Genomic DNA, 7729 nt, shown 5'->3' on the forward strand with positions numbered 1-7729 from the left:
GGACGATCAAATGCATCTCAGATCTTCACACCGCCGTGTAGGCATTGCGCGAAGGCTGGAGAATGCCTTCCGGATGGTGGATGACGCCTCTCGACACCCCTGTGGCTGAGGAGTCCGCACGGCATTCACCTTTGCTTCTGCTCGGGTAGACGATGAAGAAGACAACCCGCCGGCTGCTTGCTTCGTTTCACCTCCTAGTAGAGAAAACCAGCGGAGGGTGTGGGATAATGTCGGGTTGCCAATCCGCCATTGATGAATCTGAGGAGGCTGGAGAAGAACCTCAGATGTTTCACACAGAAATGGGGAGGAAGAAGAAGATGGAGGCGCAAGAAACGCGCGGGTGAAGAGAAACCTGTTTCTATTAGAAACTTTGTCCAAAAATCATTAACAACTTAGGGTTAACTTCACAAAGACACTATTTAAAGTGTAGCATGACTCGGTTCGGTCTATGTCTCGAACCGGGTCGGTACAAAACTGAAACATAACTAAAAATGAAACCGGTTCCTAATAAAAACGCTGGATTTGGATCGGGTCCTAAGACGGGATCCTGTCAAAACCGCTCCGACTGACCCGTAATGCTGTAATCACTCCGTCTCGGCCTGAAATGGTCGGCTTGGGGCTGAAAACTCCTCCAACTCAGTCTCGGTCCACTGGGCATGTGTGGCTAGGTCGGTCAGCTGGGCCCGGACAACTCCAGCTCACTGCATCGGCTAGCCTCCCTAAGAAAAATGCTGTCCTCGCTGGAATGACCTCCGTGCGTGATACCCTCGGAACAAGGATCGGCCACCCGCCCGAGTGCTGCTGCTGCTAGTGGTGATGGTGGTGCCCGCTCGTTAGCCTCTCTAAGGTTTCCGCTGTGCACTCTGATAGCGTCCTCGCTCGCTACAACCTCACAATGCTCCAGGTGACCACCAGCGTCGACGCTCTCCTGCGCGCGGCACCCGTCTGCGTCCTCGATGCCCGGTAGTCGGCGATGTCCCTCGGCTGTGCGCTCGGCCGTGCCCCGGAGTTGTGCTGCGCCTGTGGCCGGCAGTGGCATGCCTCCGACGATTACCTGGTGTGACGTTAGGCCTTGTGTGGCGTTATTAGCGCTACAAGCTGCACCATTCACAGTTAGTAAAGCCTCTCTGCCCCTTACACTCAGTGGCCAAGTCTCACCCTTACCAAGTCTCTCATGCCCATCTGGCGACAAAGGGTTCGCGCAGACAAGCTTAGCGCTATCGGCCTGTGGTAGTTGATGGGATTCGGCAGCAATCAAGGCTAGTCCCGGCCTAGTCCTAGGGAGTTCCGTATCAGATCCACCACGCTGAGACTGAGCTTGTCCCCAAGCTCTAGTAGTTGGGAAATCCTGGACAATCCTGTCATATAGCTCCCATGATGTACCAGAATCTGGGCCGTCCCACTCAACTAAAACCTCATGTCTCTGACGCCCCTCTCTCTGCAGTGCCGGTGACGAAGTATCCTATACGGTCTAGGCCGAAAATCTGGCAAAGGTTCAATAAGTTCTGGCAACTGACCAAAATGCGGCTTGAGCCTAGTTACATGGAAGACCGGATGGACTAATGCGGTGGGCGGTAGTGCTAACCTGTAGGCTCCTTTGCCAACTCTTTGCAAGACCCGGAATGGCCCATAATAACGGGGTAAAAGTTTGGAATAAGGCTGTCCAAGCAACGATTTTTGTCGCATAGGTAGCCTCTTCAACCATGCCATGTCCCCAACCTTGAACTCTCGATCTTTGCGGCCTTTATCATATGTTTGTTTCATTCGATTCTGGGCTCTTACGATATGCTGCCTCAAAACTGTCAAGATCTCATCCCGATTACGGAGTGTGCAGTCCACCTCATCATCTTGAGCTGTCCCTACTTCATAGTTTGGAATGAGTGGAGGAGGACACCCATACAGTGCCTCGTAGGGAGTGATACTAGTCCCGGAATGGAGACTAGTGTTGTAGGACCATTCTGCCCAAGCAAGATACCGAACCCAAGTGTTCGGTCGTTCCCCCGCGAAACAACGCAGATAGGTCTCTAGTGTCCTGTTCACCACCTCGCTTTGCCCATCGGTTTGCGGGTGGTGGGCTGTACTGAAATGCAATGAAGTCCCAGCCATGCGCATATACTCGCGCCAAAACGCACTAAGGAATATCGAATCCCTATCACAAACGATAGTGCTCGGCATTCCATGAAGTTTGCCGACATAGTCTTGGTATATCCCGGCAACCAACGGCCCATTGTAGTGTCTTGGAAGAGGGGCAAAATGCCCATATTTTGTCAATCTGTCCACCACTACAAACACCGCTTCCTTTCCTTCCGAACGTGGCATTGCATCAATAAAATCCATTGATACATCAGCCCAAGGTTTTGTAGGTATTGGCAATGGGTGCATCAGCCCGGGTGGCTTGGTTGCTTCATACTTTTCCCTTTGGCAAATCTGACAACTCCTCACAAACTCTTTGACTTCTCCTTTTAGACCTTCCCACCAAAATTGGGTTTTGATCCTTGCAAGCGTTTTGGCCACGCCTTCGTGACCTGCGGTGGTTGAACAATGAAAGTGTGATAGGAGCTCCTTTTTGAGGGAGGAACCGCGTGGTACCACAGCTTTGCCCTTTCGGTAAAGCACGTTCCCCTTCATGCCATGGTTTGGGATTGATCCCGGATTCTGCTGAACCGATGCTCTAAGTAGTCTCAAACCTTCATCAGCCTCTTGTTCAATGACCAATCGCTGCCACAAATCGGTTTCCAGAACGGACAAGGTTAGAAATTGCTCTCCAAGTCTCGATAACGAATCAGCCGCCGAGTTTTCGGTTCCTTTCTTGTATTCGATTGTAAAATCGTAACCCAATAGCTTGGCGAGCCATCTTTGTTGAGTAGGCGTTGAGACCCTTTGTTTGAGCATATACCTTAAACTACTATGATCCGTTCTCACAATGAATTTGCGCCCGATGAGGTAGGGCCTCCATTTCTCCACGGCCAACACGATGGCAAATAACTCCTTTTCATATGTGGATAATGGCTTTGCCCTATGGGTGAGAGCCTTGGACATGTAGGCTATTGGGTGGCCCTTTTGGCTGAGGACAGCCCCAACACCAACGTCGCTTGCGTCCGTCTCCACCACGAAATCAAGTGAAAAATCTGGCAAGGTTAGCACGGGCGCGGCTAACATTGCTGCCTTAAGCTTTACGAATGCTTCCCTTGAGTGATCCGTCCAGGTGAACTCCCCTTTCTTCAACATTTTCGTCAAAGGGGAGGCTATAGATCCATAGCCTTGAATAAACCTTCGATAGTAACCAGTAAGACCTAGAAATCCTCTCATTCCTCTCGGGTCTTTTGGCAAAGGCCATTGCTCCATGGCATGGAGCTTTTCTGGATCAGCTCTAACACCTTCCTTGGACACTATGTGTCCCAAATAGCCGATTGATTCTTGACCGAAACTGCACTTAGAAGCTTTTGCAAAGAGTTCATTCTGCCTCAAAATTTGTAGTGTCTTCCTTAAGTGGACAATGTGGTGCTCTAATGATCGACTGTAAACCAGAATGTCATCGAAGAAAACTAGAATGAAATCCCTCAGATGTGGTCTGAAAATATCATTCATACATCGTTGGAATGTAGCCGGGGCGTTGGTTAATCCGAAGGGCATGACCAAGAACTCATAATGCCCATCGTGAGTTCTAAATGCAGTCTTGGGTACGTCATGCTTATCCATGCGTATCTGATGGTAACCAGCCCTTAAGTCAAGCTTGGAGAAAATGGAAGCGCCCGCCAATTCATCAAGGAGTTCGTCAATGACGGGTATAGGGTGGCGGTCCTTAATCGTGACTTCGTTAAGTGCCCGATAATCAACACAAAATCTCCAAGTTTCATCCTTCTTTTTGACTAACAAAACAGGAGAGGAGAAGGGACTGCTACTCGGGCGAATGATTCCCCCTTCAATCATTTCTTTTACCAATCTCTCTATCTCCGTTTTCTGTGTAAACCCATAACGATAAGGCCTAACATTTACCGGTTCTGCCCCGTTTGATAGGACGATCCTGTGATCGTATGATCTTGGAGGAGGTAACCCTTTAGGTTCAGAAAAGACATCTTCAAAACCATCCAATACTTGCTGAACTTCCTTGGGAATGACTTCGGTCTCTGTCCCTTTTGGAGGTACATCAGTGGCTAACGATATCAGCCAGAGGGCTGGCTGTTGAGCTACGAGAGCCTTGATGGCTGCCTTCGGTTCCAAGTTGGGCTGGATTCCTTCGAGTGTCACTTGATCTCCTCCTTCCCTCTCAAATCTCATCTTCATTTTGGAGAAATCCCAGTAGATTCCCCCAAGTGTCTCTAACCAATCAACACCAAGAACAAGGTCCATCCCTTTTATCGGAAGAACTAAGACATCTATCTTGTATGGGATCCCTTGCACGGTTATATCCATGTTTCGGCAAATGTGGACGCAAGGTAGCCTTGTTCCATCTCCTACCAAGACCGTGAGTGGTGCTTGATCTTCCAATGTGCATCCGCTATCCTTGGCCGTTTCTAAACTCATAAAATTATGAGTTGCTCCCGAATCTAGCAAGATTGTGACTCTGTGCCCTTGAATGGTTCCAAGAACACGCATTGCTTTAGGACGGTTTGGGTCCCTCATGGAGTGAAGAACCCCATCCACCTTCTCAATTTCCGTTGGGCACTCTTGTTCTACTGGTTGCTCTTCCTCAACTGGGATTGAAACCTCAACTTCGTCCTCATCCTCTACAACCACCATTAGCTGAAACCTCTTACATTTGTGTCCCTTGAACCACTTTTCCTCACATGACACACATAGCCCGGCTTTGAACCTTTCATCCCTCTCCTTAGCGGTGATGTAACGAACCGGAACATTGTCCCTAACGGCTGGACGTGTATCCCTCTTTGGAAACCCTTGTGGCTGTGGTTTAGGAGTAGGCCTGTTGAAATTCCCTTTGTTTTGGTTGAATCCTCCGGTCTTAGAGAATTTCTCATACGCTGCCCGTTTGAGGAGCTTTTCCTCCATAACTCGTGCCCTTGCAAAGCAACTGTCTAAGTCTACATGTTCCTCGGATAGCATCTCAATTCTAATATCCTCTCTCAATCCCGACATGAATGCACCTATGAGTGCGGGTTCGGGCCAATCTCCAACCATACATGACATGTCCTCAAATCGACCTTGAAACTCCTCCACGGTAGTGATTTGTTTCATGTTGATGAGCTCCACATGATAGTTAGTATATGACGAGACTCCAAAGCGAGCGAGTAATGCATTTGAAAATGTTTCCCATACCATGACCGGGTTTTTCCTCTTGTACGACCGATACCACCTCATAGCTGCCCCTTCAAAGTAGATCATGGCCGTTGTAATTTTTTTGTCTTCCCTAACTTCTTGGCACTCAAAGTATTGCTCCGCTTTAATCACCCAATCTTGGGCGTTTTTGCCATCAAACTTAGGAAAGTCAACCCGAATGTTGGATCTGGGTTCTATGTTCCTTTGGCCCCTCTTTTTCTCACTTCTTTGTCCGATTCTCTCACTATCTTCATCTGAAATTTCTTCAAAATCATTGTCTACCAGTGGTTTGGAACAAGTTGCCATGTTAACTCCCATGGTCTTTTTATTTCCCATGTGAGCTTCATTGGTTTTGGGTGGAACTTGATTATCTTTTCCAATTTTAATCCCTCCAAAACTCGATGCGGCATGCTCTTTGGGAGCTTGATATGATGTGTGAGGCTCTTCATAAGGTCCTTTTCCCTTATCTTCTCGGTTGTGCCCATGATTAACGGATCTTTCCATACGGTCCATTCTTTGATTTAGCCCTTCTATACTTTCTGACAATTGGTCCATTTTATTCATTCGGCCGGTTAAGAAACCCAATTGGTGACTTATTTGCGTGAAGTTATCAGTCATACGAATCATAGCTTCCTCAAAGCGAGACAACCTCTCTTCCACACGTGATGGCTGGTCTTGCCGACTCATTCTTACTCTCATTTCCTCAAGTTCGGTTTCTATCCGTGAGAACTTTTCTCGGTTTGATTCATTCCTTCCGCTGCCCTCATGAACTGATTCGGTGGCTGCATCTTCGACGCCCAATTCCATTTCCTGTTGCTCAACTCTTGAGTTCTTCTTCTTTGCCATAGCTGCTCAATCAGCCCCAAGGTGCTCTGATACCAAACTGGTGGGAACCCGGCTAGGACTGCCTAAGCTCGCTGCCGAATGCCGAACTCCCTTCCCAAGATCTCTTGGGGCAGGCTCCGAATAGGCTAAGTATTAAGAAGACTTTACACTCTTTCCCTGCCGGACAGCAACCCCGGCTTAATTTCCCAAGTTAGGACAGAATTACAAGAGTGTTTCCCGAACCCAAATAGCCAATCCTACTACAAGAATGCTAAGGGGCTCAAGGCTTAATACAACCGCGACGATACAACTTAAACGCTCACCTCACTCAACCACATTCACATCCAAGCATTCATCAAAAACATACATGCCTAAGCGCACAAACCACACCCTCAACCCCTAGGTGGCCAAGCCGCAAGGAGGTGTGTCGTCGGCTGAACGAGCCTCCGAGGACCTCACTATGCCGCGCGCCGTGTAGGCGGGTTTGTAAGCAAGAACACCCTCCCCGTGCTATAGTGGGACAGGGTACAAACCTCCTCGGAGCTAGTCCGAGCTATCCACCGAGGCTGGAAAACCAGAAACTAAGCCTCGGTACTCAGCAAATGCCTCCTCGCCCAAGCTGGACAGCAAGCTCCACGACCCCAACTCACCGGTCGCTTGATGGCTCACGGTTCACCTCAGCAACAAGGGAAGCACGGATTACTGTTACAGCAAAACAGTAATCGAACAACAGAGCCAAAGTATGAAATGCCTCACAAGATGCGATCTAAACCCCTCTTTGTATTCTGTTAAGGGGGAAGCAGGCGTCGAACTGGTGTCGACGAGCACCCTTCAACTCCAAGGTTGCGGCTCACGGACTGTTGCAGTCTATGCTAACAGGTTGCAGCCCATCCTCGTTGCAGCAGGGGTATGCTCCGCCAAAACAAGTGCAAGCACGATCAAATCCAGGATATAATCAAAGGAAAACAAGGGATTCAAGGAGCTGAAATCACCAGAGATACTCGTTTCCCCAATATCGAAGAAAACGAGATCGGGGTAGCGTCGAGGCTTGGCCTCTGTTCTGGAAAACGAAGAAGACAGGTTCAGGCGCTGGCAGAGAGTGGCCTCCAGTCTAAAATTCGTATAAAATCACAGGAGTCTCCAAAAATCCCCAAACTTGGTCAGCAACAAGTAGACATCCTCAGGAGTGGACGCTCCAAGTTTGAGCCAAATCCGACGAGTTTAAGGCCAGGTCGTTGAGCTCTGAAAATCGCGCACGTTCTGTCCTTCGTTCAGAAATGTATCAGGCGCAGAACAGCTTCAGGACTGCTGGAGAGGTCTTCGATGGAAAAATCATAACAATTCATAGACACCTCCAAAAATCCTGAAATTTGGACTGTAGCAAGACCACTAGCCAAGGAGTAGACGCTCCAAATTTGAGCTGAATCTGAGCTGTCTAGACCCCAGTCGTTGATCCCTCAAAGTCGCTGTAGTTCTGTCGCCTGTTTCAGGAAGAGCCGTCGTGCAGAAGAACAGCCACAGGTCTTCAAATCGCCACTCCGCCTCAATGCGATCAAATCAAGAGATGAAACCACTTGCAATCGACAGATAATTAAATTTGGAACAAGCTAAAGTCAATAGATCACCCGGT

This window comes from Nymphaea colorata, chromosome 3 (genome assembly GCF_008831285.2).
Source record: "Nymphaea colorata isolate Beijing-Zhang1983 chromosome 3, ASM883128v2, whole genome shotgun sequence".
In the NCBI taxonomy this organism is placed as follows: Eukaryota; Viridiplantae; Streptophyta; class Magnoliopsida; order Nymphaeales; family Nymphaeaceae; genus Nymphaea; species Nymphaea colorata.